General features: G+C 43.1%; 1 protein-coding gene across 9 annotated transcripts in view; it reads right to left on the bottom strand.

Annotated features, from left to right (window-relative positions):
• Znf536 (zinc finger protein 536) overlaps positions 1-19,544 on the bottom strand; it is a 453,564-nt gene that overhangs the window by 407,621 nt on the left and 26,399 nt on the right. Inside the window, exon 1 of one of the 9 annotated variants that reach the window (XM_036179509.1) lies at positions 8,165-8,185. The exons of the other annotated variants lie outside the window; for them this stretch is intronic. The gene's annotated coding sequence lies outside the window, so the exon portion shown is untranslated. Of the gene's footprint in view, positions 1-8,164; positions 8,186-19,544 lie in introns of those variants that run through there. 9 annotated transcript variants of the gene reach the window in all.

Raw genomic sequence — 19,544 nt, 5'->3', positions numbered from 1 at the left:
ACTTGTTGCTGATGAGAATACAAAATGGTACAGGCACTTTAGAAGACAGTTTGGCAGTTTCATACAGAGCTAAATATAGCCTCACAATACAAGCAAGCTGCCATGTTTCTTGGTGCTTATAAAGAAGTTGAGATTTATGACCATACAAGAAAGTGTTCACAAATGCTTAGGGCAGAACTTCTACATAATGGAATCATCTTTAACACTATTGCCAAATTCTAGAAGTAGCCAAGATATTCTGCAGTGGGGTGAATGGACATACTGTGGTAAGTCCATACAGTGGAATATTATTCAATAGTGAAAAGAAGTGAGCTACTGAGATATGAAAATATATGGAGATAGTTTAATGCATATTTCTACATAAAAAAGGCAATCTTAAATCCCATGATAGTTTGGGAGACTAAGTGGTTGAAGATGTTGAGTTCAAAACCAGCCGGAGATATTGAGACTTTGCCAAAAATAGAAAAAAAAAAAAATTGAATCACCCAGCTACACAAAACAAAGCCAGTGGCTATCAGACATTCAGGGACTGGGGGAGAGATGGAGGGGTGAGCACATAAACTTTCAGGGCAGCAAAACTATTTACATTGTAGTGTCCCTCTGTATAGTTCAAAGCCCTGAGAGTGTATTCTACAATGCAAATGAATATATTGTGGAGTAAACCACCAACTTCAGTTAGAGACATGGCACCAACAGCTAACAGAGAAGACTCTAATGTCCCTAACATCAATGATATCTGTCTGAGATGACAGAAATGCCAGTCCCTCTGATATGACTATTGTCCAAAGTATGTGTACACTGAAATGTCCCCACTGGATCCTATAAATATGTACACTAACCATGAGCCATTAAGGTACATAAGTAAACAAAAGTAAAAAATATATAGTAGGGCTGATGAGAGGGCTTAATGGGTAAAGGTGCTTGCCATCAAGCCTGGAGACCTGAGTTCAATCCCCAGAAGTCACACAGTGGAAGGAGAGAATGGACTCCCACAAGTTGTCCTCTGACCTATACACACACACACACACACACACACACACACACACAGAGAGAGAGAGAGAGAGAGAGAGAGAGAGAGAGAGAGAGATGTAACTAATAATTAAATATATATTATATTATATTAAATATTGGTTTCTTAGTTATAGCAAATGTGTCATACTAACCCAAAATGTTAATAATGGGGGAAGTTTATAGAAGAGGTATTTAGCAATTCTCTACACTCCCTGTTTATTTTACCATAGACCCAAACTGTTCTAAGATCATCTTTTACTTAAAAAGAAAGTGGGCAAGTAGGCTAGAGAGAGAGCCAGCAGTTAAGAACACTGGCAGCTCTTCTGGAGGACGCATATTTGGTTCCCAGCATCCTCATGGAGGCTCATAGCCATCTGTAATTCCAATCTCAGGGGATTCAACACTTTCTTCTGGCCTCTTTGGGCACTGCACATACAGGGGCACAAACATACATGCAGAACACACATGCACATGAAATTAAAATGAATAAATCTTTAAATAAATACATAAATTTTAAAAAATGAGGGCTACCAAGAGGCAGAGGCAGGCAGATTTCTATAACTCTGAGGCCAGCTTGTCAACACAATCTAAGACACTATCTCAAGAAAGAAAGAATGAAAGGAAGGAAGGAAGGAAGGAAGGAAGGAAGGAAGAAAGAAAGCAGGCAAGGAATGAAGGAAGGAAGAAAGGAAGGAGAAGAAGATGAAGAAAAGAAAAAGAGACCGAGAAGGAACCCTACAACTCTAAGAAGCATAGTATCTTTCCTTCTTGACTGGGGCATTTCTTCTGCTGATCACCAGAAAATTGTTCAGGTGCATAGAGGTATGGGGACCCTTCCCCATAAGCTCCTGACTGCCAGTCCTCTGATGAGCTGATAGCCAGTGTCCAGGTGAAGCTATTTGAGTGGAAATCCAAGGGCGGGTGTTCAGTCCTAGACACAGATCCCAAAAACTGGAGACATCATTCAGCCAGGTTCTTGCTTCTGAGCACATGGATGTAGTCATTTTTGAGAGTGTGTTTTTAAAGTGCGTGTGTGGACATGCATACGTGTGTGCATGCGTGTGTGTGTGTGTATGTGTGTGTGTGTGTGCGCGCGCGCGCGCGCGATAGAGAAAGAGAGAGACAGAGACAGAGAGAAGTGCCCATGAAGGCCAGAAGGTGGCGTTGGACCTCTGGAGCTGGAGCTACAGGTGGTTGTGCACTACTCATCTCCTGCCTTCTGCAGCAGCAGCAAGTACTCTTCTGAGCCAGCTCTTAAGACCATTGTCATTTTCTGATCACAAAATAGACCTGTGCCCCTGAAGAAAGGCCAACCCGTCCTGTGTGATGGCCTGGGATAAATATTCCTCAGCACAGATAGTGCCCCCACAAGTCCCATCCTCACTTCTTGGTCACCAAAACAAACAGATCTTGGATGCTTTGGGGAGTCCTGGGAGTGATGAGGGACCAGAGGGGGCCAACAGGAATATACAGGTACAGAAAACATTAGAAGAAATGGGTGTATTGCCCTCTTTTCTCATCTAGGCTTACAATATAGCTGAAATTCTGGTGTCTAGTAACTGTTTTTGCCTCTACTTCTACACTAAATTTGGTCCCAGCTCTGAGCTATTCTGGAGAAGGCTGAAAAAAAAGTAAAGGGCAGACCCATTTGGAGGTTGAAGAAAGTGTTTCATATTGCATTCCTATTATCTTAGAGTAACAAAAAGATCATAACTGTCAAACTATAGCTCCTTCAAGTATCCCTCACGCTTCAGCAAAATAAGCAAAGATGACATATTGAAAGAAGAAGAGGAAAAGATTCCAGAAGCCTGCTCATTGAGACAGTGCCCACACTGTGTGGACAAATGAGAATGGAAAGGACCCTTCCCCAGCTTGGGGTTTGGGCAGCTAACAGTCAGTCTCCTTTCCTGTGTCCTGGTAAACTTCTTGTCCCAGGATTTTTTAAATCCAGCCACTTACAGGAGGGAAAAACATATCTGTCCTCTCTCATCCTCCAAGCTTTTCCATTTTAGTAAAGATTTTATAAACATTCTTAGAAAGGGTCTATTCTTTCTCCTGTGCCCACAGGTAACAAGAGATGGCAGATGTTTCAGAAACAGCATATTATATTTTTTAAAAAATCCAATGTCACTAAAACCAGAAAGGAAATGTTTTATACATTCACAAACACTGTAATGAATTTGCACAACCTTAGCCAACTGTATACCCTGGCATAATAAAACGGTCTCCATCCTTTCAAAGAAAAAAATTACGCATGCTAACACATAGCTTTCGCAAAGCATTGTTCTTTTTTTTTTTTTTTTCTTTAAAGACTGCATTTTTCCCGGCTACCATGTAATTTGTGAGATGCGTTTTTAAATGCTCTGCTACAGCAGCGGGCTTCATCAGTCAGATGATACCGATAGATAATTCACCAAACTGTCACATGATCCTCCATCACTCTAAAAGACACGAATGTATTGCCACAAGCTTTGGGAATAATGGGTGCACCTGTTTACGGTGTCACCTCTGTTTGCTAATTGTCTCCTTGAGCTACATTTTAGTTCTAATGCATTTATTTTTGACAGGCAGTGTCTATTTAGAAATCACATTACTTCAACTGCAATTGTTCTTTTGTCTATCAAGTAAATGAAGTGTTGTTATACAGATTTCAGGTTCTGATTAGTAAAGTATCAGAACCGCAGAAAGGTCAATCAGTTATTTACCTGAGGTAAGGGATGACAGACATCTTGAATATTCTCCAGTTCATGCTGTGAATCATAGCATTATTGCTACACAACTCAGTTTTACCTTCATATATTCATTCTGGGGTTAGCACGCTAAGAAGGGACACCCAGATGACCCTCCTGGAAACTGGTGTCCCTGAAGAATCAAGGCAGGTGGGTCTTGTATTTACACACTTGGGTGGCACCAAGTCAAAGGTGCCAGTGACTGAACTGTGACCAAATCAAGAGGGGAAGATAAATCCCTTCATGTGGGCTTGGGCAATTTTTCCTTTTTTTTTTTTTTTTTTTAAAGGCTTTTTACATATTTTTCAAAACATTATACCCTTCAAATCCAACTTCATGAGTTAGGTCAGAGGTGATCCCAACCAAACCAGGAAAGTAAAAGATAATGACTATGGAAAATAAACAGTGTTCTCTCTGAAAGCCAGAACCTACTAGAAATGGACTCGCCTCCTACTTCTGGCCTGTCACAGTGTGGGTATGAGCCACCTCTGTGAGTGGCATGTTGCATGCCAAGCCACAGACCTCAGGCTGTGGCATCTTAAGAAGGACAATCAGAAGCAGGTACCAATGAATGCCACAAGCCAGATGCACACAGGCACCCCAGGCCCTGGCTAACTAGCCAGAAGATGCACACAGGCACCCCAAGCCCTGGCTAACTAGCCAGAAGATGCCTGTGTTTGACAAAAGAATGAAACTCTAGTAACAACTTACACGTTCAGATCCAAATATCTAAAGCTCAGTGATTCCTACAGACCTACCACCTCAAAAGCAACCTGCTCCCTACCAGAGAGGCTGAGTCACTTGACAGCTCTGTGTGGCAGGGTTCTCTTTCTCCCACCACCATCTACCTTCCCTATCCCATACATTAAATTACGCTGGAATGGACCAGTGTCCCCACCAATCCGTGTACACTTGAAACCTTTCACAAGTCCCATCATTCAACATGTCCCCTCTGGCCACCCACTTCCTAAGGCCTGTGCTCAGTGAGTGGCCTAGCTACAGGAGGCTGCGCTTCAGGGAAATTCTCGGGACCACTGGGATTCAAGAGACTTGCCAAAAGAGAGACACAAAAAGCCACACTTTGCCTAAAATCACATGCTAAATTGGCTCCCTGGAGCATCCCTCCACCTTGCTCAGGAAAAGCTGCCTGCTTCCTCATGTTTAGCACATGCCATGTAACCTGAGTAGGAGTCCCATGTTGTTTCCATAAGTGTTTCCCATCAGGATCATAATTATATGCACACTGTTTGACTTAGAAACATTTGCAAACGCATTATACATGTCCACTAGGTTCACTCCAGCATGCAGGAGCAAAAAAGTGGGGAGGGAGAGATAGACAAACCCTCTCTTGGGTTAGACTGGACCCCAAGGCCAGTGAGATAGGAGAGCCCCGACTCACACTGGGGCCTTCCTCAAAAAGAAAACCTCCCCATCACTTGTGACTGGAGCAATGAGGAATGTCCTCTTTATCTGCAATTTATTTCCACCAAGTACTCAAATCACGGGAAGTACTTTTTGCTTTTTAAACAGCCGGCTTGTTTTTACAGGTCAAGAGCATAAATAAAACAGTCAAGTTTGAAAGTAGGAAAGCTTGTTTGCAGGAGAAGGAAGTAGTTTCTGAGTGTCCGGGTTTGTTCCAACACCAGGCAACTCCCTGGAGGCAGCTTTGCTGCCTGCAAAAGCCAGACACAGGGCAGCCAGCCTCACGGAAGGGTCAACAGCTCCCTGCCCTCTTGATCTTGGAAAATCCTTTTAGGGAAGGGCTGGGGCTGTCAAAACCACAGCAGAGCTATACCATTCTATATGTACAGTTTCACAGTGAACATATAAGCCACTTATCAAAAAGTGTGGGTGAGAACAGGCTAACATTGACAACCTGAGCTGTAACTGAGATATATCATAAAGTGCTAACTACTAGTTGATCAGTTCTCAGTTGCAAAGAATCTCGAAAAATTACAAAGACTTGAAACCAATACATTTAAGATGGATAATATCTTCTTGGTGGTAGGGAGAACAGAGGATGAAAGGAAAGGAGGGAAGAGGGAGAACAAAAAGGGGTAGAGATGGGGAAGAAGGGTGGGAGGGAGAAAAGAAAAAAATCACTACCTGTTTTCCCTACCTAATCACAGAGATACTATCTGTCAAGATGGGTATCATAACCAAATAAGCAAACTTGATCAAACACACACCACTTATTGCTGATAATGCTGAAAAAGAAAAGGATAGAGGGTTGGGGATTTAGCTCAGTGCTAAAGGCACAAGGCCCTGGGTTCAGTCCTCAGCTCTGGAAAAGAAAAAAAAAAGAAAGAAAAGGATAGAATCATGAAATCATGTCAGCCAAGTATGGTGGTGCATACCTATAATTCCCCCACTTAGTAGGCTGAAATGCATCTGTCACAAGATCTACATGGTGAGTTCCAAGTTTGGGATGCCTAGTGAGAGGCTAGCTCATGACAGCCAAAAATAAAAATACAAAATATTTTAAAAATCAGCTCTGGGTCAAGACCAGGGCCATTGGAGCTGAGAAACTGGATTCAAGTCTATCCAAGAAAAACATTGCTTAGCATCTTCAAGACTGGTGGGGACTTCCTGTATTTACATGAGATGATTTGGTTCACCTGCACAAGCCAAGACACAATGGGTCATTAGCTACAGAGGGCCAGTGCCAGAACATGGATCCACCATGCCTCCCACAATGCCAGGCAGACACAAAGAGGCAGGGCATGTAGTTGCTAAGGACCACAATGAAGCCTCTGGGCCCCATTTGCATTGCTACCTGTGCTTCTATTTTTCCTTTATTCTGCATGGGCTAGTGCCCCCAGCCCTCCCCGCTTCCCTTTTTATCAAACATCCCTAATGTAGTGATAAAATGAGGAAGAATGAAAGATTATTATAAAACAGGACTTTTATGGCTTGCGTCTAAGGCACAGTCACACTGCTACATATATTTTCTCTAAGTAATCAGGAATGTATTGGTATTTTGAAATTATGTATCTCTAATAACACAAAAGTACTTAAGAACAGAAATAGACAGTAATGGAAAATGCAGTCAACTGTTGACAACATATAGAATTTCTGAAAATAATTTGCAGAGAACAGCACGGCAGATGACTCAAAAATTTTCACAAAAATATTTCTTGCCTCCAATAGTCCAATGTAATTCATTTTCTATCTCTGTTCATTAATCATTGTTAAAATTAGTGATCCATTTCTTCCACTCTGCCATCTGCACTCAGCTTCGTAACAAACATGACACCTTCCTGCATAATAAAACCTGACAACTACTCGGATGCATTTCCAAATAGCTTTCTGCACATTTGCACCTCTATAGCCGATTCCGCTGTCAGACAAAAGTGGATTATTTAACCAGAGGACTTTCTTTATCAATTCTGAACACAGATGTGTATGTGTGTGTGTGTGTGTGTGTGTGTGTGTGTGTGTGTGTGTGTGGTGTGTTAAAATATGATCAAGGAAAAAAATCCATTAATTTTAATTAAAATGGCTTTTTCCCCCCTGCCTTAAGTAGAGGTGTTTAAATCCAGGTTACACCAGCCAGTATCACTCCCCAGAATGCGGATGGGAGCCTTTTGCTTGAAATATGACGTTTACGTAAATAATTCGTGGCTTCATCTTGTAAACTTTTCTAATAAAAATGATCTTGACATTCCAACCTCCTTAAATTTTTTTTCATTTTAATATCCTGCTTTATTTTGTTTTTCAGTCTTTGATCACAGAATTTCAAATAAATATTTTTTAGGCAAAGACAAAACAATCAAAGAGCAGGGAGATACAGATGAGAAATACCAATGAATAATTAAACACATGCCAACCGTTCCCTTGAGGAAGCCATGACTGGGTCCAAACCACAGGAAGAATCCTGGTCTTCTTGGACAGCTGGCACATAGTACCTCCCCTCTGGCTGTAATTCATGGTCTTTTGGGATGGAGATGAGGAACTGCACACCGGAACCTTCTCCCCACTGAGTGACTGAATGATCCCTATGAGCTCTGCAGAAAAGGCAGGGCATCCCTGTATCCCTTTGCAGATGGAAGGTGGCAGGGTGCTCCCAGATGAGACCAACGTGAAAAAAAAAGAAGGCTGCTTGGATTTCTTGACTATGTTGGCAAGGCTACCTCCTCTCTCCCTGCCCCTTTCTCTGCATATGGCAAGCCCTAAGTGCAGACCTCAGAAAACTTGAAGGGAGGCATCTCTAAGCAACCCCATCTCCTCCTGTGTGTCCCCCTACCTACCCAGTTCTGTGCCAGGGAAGGTGAGGGCCGTGCTAAAGTCCCCCACACTTGGGCCCAGCCCCCATGAAGCTTATCACAGCAGGAGGGACAAGATTGTGCAGATGTTTCTAAACCAAGGCAGAATGACAGATGCTCCATGGAGCAGGGAGACAAAAGGAAGAAAAGTCACCTGACCTGTAGGAGGTGAAGCTGTAGAGGCAAGATGGTACCAGGGCTGATCAAGACATCAACAAGCCAAGTTGAAAAGCAGGCAGCAGGGGCTCCTGAGGACCTGGTCCCAAGGGTGGAACACCTCATGTGGTTAGAGCAGCTGTCCCCATGTCTCCAGTGGACATCAGGCCTGGGCACAGAAGCCATACTGATGAAGCCACAAATTCATAGCAAAGTTCAAACATTATCACACAAGGAAACTTTTGTGCTAAATGGCCCTTCACCACTGAGCTCCAGCCTCCGCCTTGGGTTTTTGAGGTGGTGCCTCACCAAGGAGCCCAGACCAGCCTGGAACTCGCTATAAAGGCCTATGAAGCTCATTCCTGTTAACCCAAGTCTCTTGATCCTCCTGCCTCAACCTTCTAAGCGCTGAAATCCCAGGCCTGTGTCACACTGGGCTTCTTCCTCCCTCCTTCTGTTTCTCTTTCTCTTTGTCTTTCTGTCACACACACACACACACACACACACACACACACATACGAGAGAGAGAGAGAGAGAGAGAGAGAGAGAGAGAGAGAGAGAGGGGGGGGGGGAGGGAGAGAGAGAGAGAAAAACAGACAGACAGACAGAGGACTATTGACAGAGCAGAACTTTCTGCCTAGCCCCGCCCCTCAGTTTATCTTCTCCTCTGTCCTCAGTCTGGTGTGGAGCTTGGAGCAGATTCCCCAACTAAGCCTGATTAGAATGAGAACAGTCAAAAGACAAACTTTGCAAAAATCAAGGTTTAAAATAGAAATAGCAACTGACCCTCAGCTGCACTGCTGCGGCTGGGACAGTGACAATAGCGACTCTTTTGTTAAACTTCCCTGTGAGACGTGCTTGACAGACTGGGGTGGGGGTGGGTGTCTGTCTATCTCTTATGAGAGAGTGGGAGAAAGGTTTAAAATAGCCGTGGCTTAATAAAAGAAAAATTAATTGCAAATTATCATTCACCGCTTAGCAGCCAAAATATCTGTTGATTCCTTTAACATACACAAGATCTAAATCAACCCTATAAATATTTCAGAACTTGAAAGCTTCCATTTTGTCCCTGGCCCTGGCCAATAATCTCTCTCAATATCTCTCTCTCTCTCTCTCTCTCTCTCTCTCTCTCTCTCTCACACACACACACACACACACACACACACACACACACACACACACACACACACCAGTTGAAGAGGGAATGCTAGGGGCCAGGGAGAATGCAAGCCCCTCTGCAAGTCATTGTCTCCTGGCTCCAGCTCCTCTAGACTGGAGTCCCCCCTTCCCTCACAGGTCTGCATCCTGACACATTCAATTTTGGGTTATCAGCACATCTGAATTCAGGATACTGATGGGGATAGAGGGCAGGCCTCTCCGGGCTGATTAGCACCTTTTAAGAAAGCTTTTGCCAGCCAGGCTTCATTGGCTGGGAGTGCCACCATAGTGGGTGGCCTTTCTATATTAGAAGTCAACATGGAGCTGTCGAATTTGAATTAAATATAGACAAAAAGAAAGATCTGATTGTGCTTACTCATAGCTAACCTTTCAAGTTCACCAGGCTGCCAAACTTGGAAGAAAAATTGAGAGTTTCTTTCCTGGATGGCTGAGTTGCTGGGTCTTATTTTCTTGTGGAGTTTTTTGGTCTCTGAGAGGTCATTTCCATGGAGTTGGTGTTATCCCTCCATTTGTGTGGGGGCAGGGGCAGGTTTATGGGAAACTTAAAATCAACCTCCTTGGAGTCATCCTTGGAAAGTTCCTGGGATTGAATTAAACAAACCCAGCTAGCCACTGGACAGAGGAGTTGGTTTAGTATGAGCAAGGCAGAGTTAGAACATCCATTCTGTGAGTGAAATACCTGCCACTGTAGGAAAGTGACACTATTGCTCTGCCATTAGTCACCAACCATTCGGGTTTCTCTGAGCATTCAGCAACCAAAGAGCTTGGAAAGCACTAGGGTGCTTTCACAGGTCCCTGTAAGATTCTTCCAGGCTCTGGCCAAGTTGCTTCCCTGAGTGTCACAGCAGATACACAACATAGCCGAACTCAGAAGCACAGCCCTCCCAAGCCACAGCCTTGAAACAAGAGAGCCAAGCACAGCCTGCAGCCTGATACTAGACACAGCACTCCAGGTGGCTGCAGAGATAGCACAAGCCCTATGCTTTGACTCAATGCCACTTAGCAAAAGGGTTTCTGTCAGTTTGATCCCTCAGGGAAACTTGGTGGGACCACTCTATGACAGCCTCTTCCTTGTTTTTAAGAACTGTGTCCCAACAGGAATTGGACAGGAGAGCAGAGAGAATACTGAGGTTTGGCCTTCTCACCTTGGCTCTCTCAGTCCAAGGAAGAGAACTGGACTCTGTTCTTATATAATTGCTCATGGATTGGTGTTGTTTTTCCTTTATGAAATCCCACCAGCACCATCTAAACCAAATTACATTTCAGAAGAGGGTGAACTAGGTTTTCTTCACTAGCTTTGAACCTGTGGACCTCCCACAGTGCCAGTAATTGCTTTGCCAACAAGATACAGAAGTGCACCCATGAGCAACATGAGGCTCGAAGGGTGGGTGGGACTCCCATCAGCAAAGCACATCTCCCGAGGGGCTTCCCTCCTCTGCCTGGGGCAGGAGCTGCATGGAGGAGGCCTGAGCAGCCTTCCTGCTTCTTTTCCCACCATTGTCTCTAGGCCACCTGAACTTAATACTTCGCAATAAATTAAATTTAAATCAAGTCATATTTTAAAACTTACTCTCACCTCGAGAAATAACAACTGTGAAATCATAGTTAGGATATGTTAGTTATATTTCTCAAATAGGGCTTAAGATACCCAACTTTTAAAACTTAAAATCCATATAACATCTAAAATTGTCTAACAGAGTACAAGCTTTGCTAGGAAAGACCTCAGCTGGTACCCCTGAGGCATGGCTGGATGAGATAAGCCAGGGACCTTATGGTCTGTACAGAGAGTCTCAGTGTCCCTAGAACAGGACTGAGCCTAGGAGTACTGAAGACATGTCACCAACTATCTAAGCTGTCTCTTCCTTCTCTGGAGTTGAAGCTTTGTGGACTTACTGGAGTCTCAAATATGGTGGCCATAGCTGATTCTCAAGCCCTAACATCCTCACAAGGACTTGTCCCCACCCATTATCATTTTCCTCTATACTGGGTGATTTTGTGTGTCAACTTGACACAAGCTAGAGTCATCAGAGGAAGGAGCCTCAGTTGAGAAAATGCCTCCATGAGATCCAGCTGTAAGGCATTTTCTCATTTAGTGGTCAGTGGGGAAGGGCCCAGACCATGGTGGGTGGGGCCATTCTTGGACTGGTGGTCCTGGGTTCTACAAGAAGGTGGACTGAGCAAACTATGGGAAGCAAGCCAGTAAGCAGTATTCCTCCAGACCTCTGCATCAGCTCCTGCCTCCAGGATCCTGCCCTGTTTGAGTTCCTCTCCTGATTTTCTTCAGCGATGAACAGCAATGCTGAAGTGTAACTCTTCCACTGCTGTTTGGTCATAGTGTTTTGGCACAGCAATAGAAGCCCTAACTAATACTCCCCTTATCATTTTCCAGCCCAGAAGAAGATTCTCAATAGCAACATAGTGAATAGCCAACAAATTTCCTTACCATTCCATCTTAAACTTATCATCAAATGTATCAATCATTGACAATGGAGTTCTAGTTGCAAAAAGCATGGGATTCAGCAGTTAAAAGCTCTCGCTGCTCTTTCAGAGGACCCAGGTTCGACTCCTGGCACCCATATGATGGCTCAAAACCGTCTATAACTCCAGGAAATCTGATGCCCTCTTCTGGCCTCTGCAGGCATTGCATACATGTGGTACAGACATACATGCAGGCAAAACAACTGTACACATGAAATTAATAATAATGGTAATAATAATAACTTACAAAGAAATAAGAAAATGGCCAAGACATCAAGAGTTGCCAACCCCCCCTGTCTCTACCACTAGCCCTTCTTCCCCATGCCTCCTAATCACATAACTACCTTCTGTCCAATATGACACAGGCATGAACTCCATCATGATAAGACTCTTCTTTCCCAACTTGCAAAGTTTAGACAAGTAACTGTGGAAACTCTGTGAAACATGGGTATTTGCTGCACACCAGAAGCAACAGCCAAGTCCCCCAGTATGGACAGGGAGATGCTTAACACCCACATGAGTCAGGATACAGGAAGTTACAGATCAACCACTCCACAGCTGACCCGTAGCAATACAGAAGGCAGAACTCCCCAGAGTTCATGCATGTGTAAAATAAATACATTTAAGATGTCAGTCACCTCTACATTTTTCAATATCCTACTATCAAGTGATGAATGAGAAAAAAGCCACCCCCATTTTATATGCTCTGAGGCAGCCAGCTTCCCCCTAACGTGTGCATCAGAAACCTCTGGAGGGCTAGTTCACACACAGGCCAGATCACCAGAGGCCCCACCATTCTGACTGTAGGGGCATGAGAATTTGTATTTCTCACTAGTTGCTAGGTGACCTCTGCCCTCTCTAAGCAGGTTCACACTTGGAAAATCATTGCTCTTTTCATCTCAGAACCCTGCTGCTGTACGGACTGACCCACATCTCTGCTCCCCACTATATCGCTCTGGTAATGTGAGATTTCTGGTCATCTGAGAAGTGTGGGGTCTTTTCTCTTTAAAGTGTAATCACCCATATATGAGAGCATCAGAATATAAATGACGCAGAAAAAGCAAAGACATCGGATGCCAGTTCCCACTCTGTGCAAATCACCACCTCCCCTCCCCAGAGCAGCAAATAAAACAAGGCAGGAGAAGCTGAATTGTTGCCAGTTTCTCTTAGATTTACCCAACAGCTCCCAGGCCTAGCCCCATTACATAGCAGCAGCTCTCACCCTCATCAAAGAACCTTCTTTTTACAGCAGAGGGAGACCATTACAGAAATTCACAACTAGTCACCGTGCAAAGAACAGCTGACTGTGGGGTGCCCATCCTCAGCTGATACATCTACAGCACAGCCCCTATCCTAAGGCTCAAGAAACAACTCAGAAGACAGGGTGAAAAGACTGTAAGAGCCAGAGGACCAGGGTGTCTACTTTAAGGTAGTATCTTCTGCCTATGACAGGGAAATTGCACCCATGACATCTCAGCAATATGGTCTCCTAAATATGACCAGCACAATGACAATACCAGTTGACATGCCAATGTGGATGAAGGAAGTCTCACAACACCCTACCCTTAGGTGAAGAGCTACAGGTTCTAAGAGAGGAGACTGCCAGTGTTCTCCAAGGATGAGCCCCCAATAGGTTATCCAATCCCAAGTGATCAGCTCTAAATACACATACATAGGAGCAACACTAAATGGATTCAGCAACGCATATGTGTGTGTGTGTGTGTGTGTGTGTGTGTGTGTGTGTGTGTGTGTGTGGTGTGTGTTAAAATATGATCAAGGAAAAAAATCCATTAATTTTAATTAAAATGGCTTTTCCCCCACTGCCTTAAGTAGAGGTGTTTAAATCCAGGTTACACCAGCCAGTATCACTCCCCAGAATGCAGATGGGAGCCTTTTGCTTGAAATATGAAGTTTACGTAAATAATACGTGGCTTCATCTTGTAAACTTTTCTAATAAAGTGCACACATGTATGAACAATAAAGTTTTAATAAAAAGCATGCCTATGTATGAACAATAATAATTAAAGATGAGGTCATGAATTTGAGAGGGAGTTGGGGGACATAGGAGAAGTTGGAAAGGGGAAGGAAAAAGTAGAAATGATGTAAATACTGTACTCACATATTGAATTTTCAAAACATTAAAAATTAAAATAAAGATTTAGCCCAGGATGGCTTTAATGCATGCTACACAAGAACAATCCTGAAAAGAAAATTCAGAATAGAACCTACTAACAAGCCACTAATATCAGGAAAATGGACATTTATCAACCATTGATGTATCCAATAATGCTGACCTACTAAGAAAACCAGAACACTCTCTGGTTCTAGTAGATTCTTTCATCCCAAGGTATTTTCAACTATATATGAACTATGAAACAATCCTTCAATATATACTTTATTATTAGATTCTTTTTTCCAGAAAGGCCTCTGAAACACCCCCATCAATTATGTAAATGTTAAGCTGCAGGGTGGAGCTGGTATGAGTGAGGCTCTCTCTTTACTCAGTTCATCAGGAAGTCCGTTCTGTTACCAGTTGCTGGTGACACTCCCATAGCCAACTTCCTCCTGACACCAACAGTCTACCTCTTTATCCTCTGAAGAGAAATTTCACAGCCAAATGATCAACAAGGAGAAGCCCTCCACACAATGAGTAGATCCAAGTGAGGATCAGAAGGGATACAGAAAGGAGTGAAACATCCTGTCCCTCTGTCTCGGTTCTGAGGGCCCAATGAAACTAGTGACAGCATCAAAGACAGAATGAGAGAAAAGGCACTTGCTGACTCCAGATTCAAGCTACTGAGTTTACAAAAAGAAACAGGTATCCACCCAGACATTTTGACCAAGCATCCCTCCATTTAGAGATGGGTCTTATCAGCTAGTTGACCAGATCCTGGCCTTGCATGACTTGCTCTCCCTCCCAAGGAATGGCAGCCTGCCCTGGGAGGCAAGCCATCTCCTACATTCAAGGCGGGTACTCTCTGGCACCATTCTGTTTAGCTCGTTGCTGTAAACAAGAGTCGACCCCAAACTGGTCAGCTGCTAGCCACATGGTGGTAATGAGCCTGAGAGCCTGGAGTTCACAATTATTTCAGATTTACTCTCTTCCTGATCTTTCTTTTTATCAGCGAAAACATCTAGGCAACAAGGATGAAGCTAAAACTTAAATTTAAAAAAGAAAAGGAAAGCCAAGGGAGAGCATGGCGCATGGAAGTAGAATATTCAGACCTCAGACTTGGCCTTGGCCTTTCACTGTCTTTTAACTTTAAACATTTGCCCCACCTTCGAAAAGATAAATGTGGCTTTTGATGACAGCCAATGTTATCTGAGGATTAAAATAGCCCTCTTGCAGTGCTCAACATTAAAGTCTTCCGCGTTTGCAAAATTGCAAACAGATGCAACTCAAGTACCTGCAAACGATCTGCCAAGTCCAATTTCAAAAGGGAGATTTCAAAATATGTGGAAGTCATTAGGACATGTATTATTTTTGCAATGAATAGGCGCCAGGAGTGTCTCAAGGAGCAGATGGGTGCTACTTTGTTTATAAAAGATCAACAGAATATTCGGCTGTAAATGAAGACATATAAGCTATATGAAACAATTATGGTAAAATGGCGAACATTTCAAAGCTAATTGTAATGGTCTTTTAAGATCTGAATTCCTCATTTCTTACTGCATGCTAAAATATCATTTTAGTTTTGGGTCTTGATTGATATAATTACCAAAATGACAGAAAATTAAAGTAAATGCTGTCAGTTTTACTGTTGTAGATGTTGTCAGTTTATCACTTGTTTACAGTTGCACCAATACTGATAAATGAATATTTTTCAACATGAATAAAAAATGTGACCTCCATCTCCCGGAAATCTTCAAGAAGGACAACCCTGAACATGAAGAACGCAGACAGAGTGAACCTCAAACCGCATTATCACAGACTTCCAAATAGCCTCGCTCTTCCTCAAGCCCAGCTTTAAAAAGCTTGTTAATAAAAATATCCACAATAAGACAGAGGCAAAACAGAGCTCTCAAATGCTCTGATCATCCAGGTCCCTGTGTGCCTGTGTCACTGCCCAAGCAGGATGGGGTTAAACCCCTGTTCCATTTGCCTGTATTATATTGGTAATCATGTGAATTAGATAATTACTCATGGAAAATGTGATTAAACATACGTTGCTATTGCCAATACGGAATCACGAAGACATGGCATTGCTGCGAATTGCTTTTAACATAAATAGCAAACTGGGCTCATAAAAAAATGTCCAGTTAGGCCAATATCTGATGATAGATGGGCTGATCCTATGACTTGCAAAGAAGAAAATCCCATATAGGCAAAATGAGGAGTCACATGACACACCCTGGGTCCACATTTCCACACAAAAGACTTCTTTGCTCAGGATGCATTTAAAATGTCAGCAAGTCGTGCAAAGTTGAGCCTATTCCCTACAATTAAGTTTCTTTGGGGACTGACATTATGTGGACTGCAGGAATACTCTACTCACATGTGTAAGTTGAAGGGATATTACAACAGGGCTGGGTGTGGGAATTTAGGCTTAGAGGAAGCAAAGGAGAAATTTCCCAAAAGGAAGAGAACAGAGGCAGCCACCAGCTGCCCCTGGCTGGCAGGCAGGCTCTGAGCCTCCTAGGTCCAGTTCCCTTAATCACCCTGAGTGAGGAGGCTGTGGGCTTCAGCATTTTCTACCTTCTCCAGCCTCTCCAGAAAAGCGTTCTGTAAATCTTTCAACCACGAACACATATTCTCCCATGACAGGGTCCTTGCAGACGGAGATCTGCACCCTACAATCACTGATGAAATTTGTATTGACTCCAAAATCAAAAGTAATGAGAAGAAAATTGGTTCACAGCCTGACCCGACAGTTCCAGACTGCTGTATTGAAGTTGCAAAAAGACATTTTTTTATTGTCTCCAGATTTCAATTAATGACATCGAGCCACCCCATCCTCCCATTATTAGTTTGAACAGAGGATCAGATTTTAGAAGTTTCACTAAATTAATTACTGTAATAATATCTTGCCTTTCTGGAAACCCTCTGTGGTTGGTAAAGGGAAGACATTCTTTTTACAAATTGTGGGGTGCACAGAGTCCACCTGCACCCATAGAATGCCTCCGTCCAAACACATATATGTGCTATGAAATGTCATGTGCATCCAGGCTGCATCACCTATGGGCAGAGTTATGAAGTCAAAGCTCGCCTCAACTGCAACTACATCCCTGCAAATGGCTCTTGTTGGGTTTCAGTGCCCAAGGCACAAAGTCTTTTCACTACCCCAAGATCTTATGCCATCTGCTCCCTACAAATTATTAACAGTTAGCCCTTACAAACCATCACCCCAAAAGCCACCAACGCGAGTTGGCCTCTTTGCATAGAAGAGAGAAAAGGAGCATATCCATTATTGCCCCTATCTTGAGTAAAAATGCAAATTATGCCACACGGTGCTAAATTATTCTGGGATATTTCATAATGTGAATTAATACCCACTAGAGGCTAAGCTGAGATCATCAAATTCATTTCACATAAGACAACGAATTTAACCACCCGTGACTCAATGAGTGAGAAGTCCCCAGATCTTAGCAACACCAGCCACTCCAAGGTGGATCGTCCCTAAATACAACTGCCATTTTAAAGACTCTTCTGTCCCTGTTAACTTTCTCCACTCTCCTCTCAGCAAACAGCAAAACACTTAATAGCTGCTCAGGGTGTCCATTCACAGAATGATAAAATCCATCCCGTGATCCCGTGATGCTCAGACTGTATCTAGTTGCCATAACGAACCCAAGTTTGTTTAAAAAAAAAAAATTCTGATTTCATCAAAGTGAAAAGAAAAGCATTGCTGACTTCCCAAGCTCATCGCAATTGGGCTACCGGCTTCTTGTTAGCAAAACCAAATGTCATCTTTTCAATCTGCATTTGAGGGTCCACATTACAGTGGAGGGCTAAATGATTTTTTTTTCAAATTTGAACAATCAAATATAAGACAACTCTCTCAAACAGAAGGGGGAAGAAAAAAATCAAAGGCTCTGTCGACCAATGCCAAATGTATCCGTAATGAACTTGAACAATAAGATGGGCTATCCCTGCCCTGGAATAACACTGCCTGTATGAATCCCAGGAATTTAGTGTATCTGACAGTCTCTCTCAACCACCCATAACATTCTTGCCTGTCTCACTGGAGCTGGCAAAGGAGAATTCTGTAATTGAGTGGTACAGAACATGTGCCCTCCTCGCTAGAAGATGACAGATGGATTATAAAAACTTCAAAGCCGAGCATTTGGAGCACCAGGGGAGAGATAGTGGGTATTTGAACTCTCTGTCTTTACCCAGGAGACAATGAGGCTGTGACATGGAGCATATATCAAGGAATGGTGTAACTAGATAGACGTAATCTCTCTTTTCACTGAGTCTTTAACATTCTGTTAGGAACAAGTTTCAGGCTGGCTAAAGTGCAGCCTTCTTCATGCTAATCGTCACAGGGCCATGGTGACATGGGCCTCTGTTCAGTTGTGGCTCAATCAGTCTTCTCTGCAAACTGATTTTTTTTTTAGGCAAAAAGAGCTTCTGCTTTAGGAAGGAGGTGGTTTAAAAAAAAATAAAAGGGGAAAAAATCGAGATGAAGTATTGATTTGGAATTATCGTCTTTTCTCTCACTAATCTGTTGAAGCCTTGTTCCCTTCCTTAGGACTAAGGAAGGACTTTCACACAGGGCTTATGGACCATATGCCACCAGTAACCATCTGGAAGCTCCTCCATGGCTCACCTGAGCCCAGCAGAAGCTGTCGGTGTTGCTCCACCAGTCCCCAGTGACCCAGCCTCTCCAACTCCCCCCTTCCCTTAGCCAGCCATGGCACACTAGCACCATCAGTGGGGTGGGGACATAGTCCCAGCCTCCTAAGACAGACATAGCCACCTTTGCTTGGTCACTCAGCCCCCACATTTCTTCAGAAAAGAGCAAGTCAAACCAAGGCAGAAGCAATCCAAAGAAGGTCTTAAAACCCAGGCTGGAGCTTGTTTGGCAGCTCCAGGGAAACTGTCAACACGGCCTTATAAAAGAGTGAATCCCTAGTAATACACAGAATCTCCTGCAGGACCACTCACATTGATTTGATGAATTCTCAGCCCAGACCAAAAGGAAAAAAAGAATCTTAAATTTTCTATGTCTCTTAAAATTTTGATAGAGGCATAAAATGGCTTATAGAATTCTAATTATAGCAATGGACTTCAAAAAATGTCTCAATGTCAGAGATTAGTGAATCAAAGGCACATTTTTTAAATTGATTCTTCCTTCTGAATATTAACAGTATTTATCATTCACACTGCCCTCTAGAAACACCAGCTAGAATCATCCTCCACTCTACCAGAAGGGTCTCCCTGTACCAATTAGGCCATCAAAAAACCAACACATTCAGAATGGTAGGAGGATTGCTTAAAGGGTGAGAGCCCTACTGGGGCAGGACCATGATTCTACATCTTTTTGCTTTCTGTAGCTCGACACCATCACTATCACCACCATCATTTTCCAATGACTTTCCATCCTCTTCAAAGTACAATGGACCAAATGGAGTTAAAATGGAATTTTTTTTATGAGATTCACAACAAATTTCTAAAATAACTAGACATGTCCTCAACACTGTCATCACTAAGAATCTCACTTTTCTAGTATCCCAGCACTGAATCATAAATGTTATAAAAAGGTGAGATAAACAGGGATCCATC

Source organism: Onychomys torridus, chromosome 1 (genome assembly GCF_903995425.1).
Source record: "Onychomys torridus chromosome 1, mOncTor1.1, whole genome shotgun sequence".
Classification (NCBI taxonomy): domain Eukaryota; kingdom Metazoa; phylum Chordata; class Mammalia; order Rodentia; family Cricetidae; genus Onychomys; species Onychomys torridus.
The sequence above is the reverse complement of the archived record's forward strand: the minus strand, read 5'-3'. Positions and strand labels throughout refer to the sequence as shown.